This window comes from Tupaia chinensis, unplaced genomic scaffold (assembly GCF_000334495.1).
Source record: "Tupaia chinensis unplaced genomic scaffold, TupChi_1.0 Scaffold000648_1, whole genome shotgun sequence".
In the NCBI taxonomy this organism is placed as follows: domain Eukaryota; kingdom Metazoa; phylum Chordata; class Mammalia; order Scandentia; family Tupaiidae; genus Tupaia; species Tupaia belangeri.
The window spans coordinates 155074-156167 of record NW_006160169.1 but is presented as its reverse complement, the minus strand read 5'-3'; positions in this window follow the sequence as shown (position 1 = coordinate 156167).

Below are 1094 nucleotides of genomic sequence, written 5' to 3'. Positions count from 1 at the left end.
GTTTGGGACTCAAGTCACAATTTGGGTCATGTGAGATTCAGCCACCTTAACTACCATGTCATGGGCTGTCTCCATACCTCTATTTTTATTTTTTGTTTTGCACACTTATTTGATTTTGAAAAAAGTTAACTGAAATCGCATGGGCTAGCAGAATGGTGAGAATATGGTTAATTCACTTCTGGGCTCCGAGGCCAGTAGAGCACTGCTTTTCATATATTAACTCAATACATGTCTGAAGCATGATTGTTATGTAAATATTTTTAAGTTTTGTTTTTTGCCCTAGAGTGTGTGCACTCACGAAAGAGGGAGAGAGAGAGAGAGAGAGAGAGAGAGAAACAGAGACAGTGAAAGGGAAAGTGAAAAATTATCCCACAGGGGGGATGACCACATCACAATCCATTCTCCTCTATCTTCTCTCAGGATCTGGGGCATGCATGCATGTGTGCCCAGCATGAGCTTCAAGACAGTGGGTCCAAGACTCAAACTGGGTTTGGTCATGAGGGAATCCAGCATTGTAACTACTACATGATCTTCTGTCCCCTATTTTATAAATATTCTGCCTCATTTATTGCCTGAGATTATATTAAATGTTTTGAGATGTTTAGTACAACAAAGAATGACATGCAAGAGCCTGGGAGGTGGTGGTATGTTTAAGGCACTGAATTCTCATATGGCTGAGTCCTGGACCCATTGACTGGCTTTCACATTCTCCTTCTTTCTCCCTCTCTCCCTCTGTTTCTCTCTCTCTCTTTTTCTGTCTCTTTGGTCCAGTTTAAAAAGACTAATAATAAATAACAAATTAAATAAATAATTATTCTAAAAATTTGAACGGTATGCAAAATGACAGGAGAAAATGTAAATTGTATCTACAAAAATATGAATGATATCTTAATCTGTAGTCTTGTTTTACAGTATATCACTGTATGAGGAGGACTTTGTGGACAAATAATAGAGGGTTTCAGGATATATAAAGGAATTTTTTTAGACACACACACAGAAACTGAAACACACACACACACACATACACACTCACACATAGGTATATATATATATATATATATATATATATAAGAGATGTGTGCTCTATAAAGATA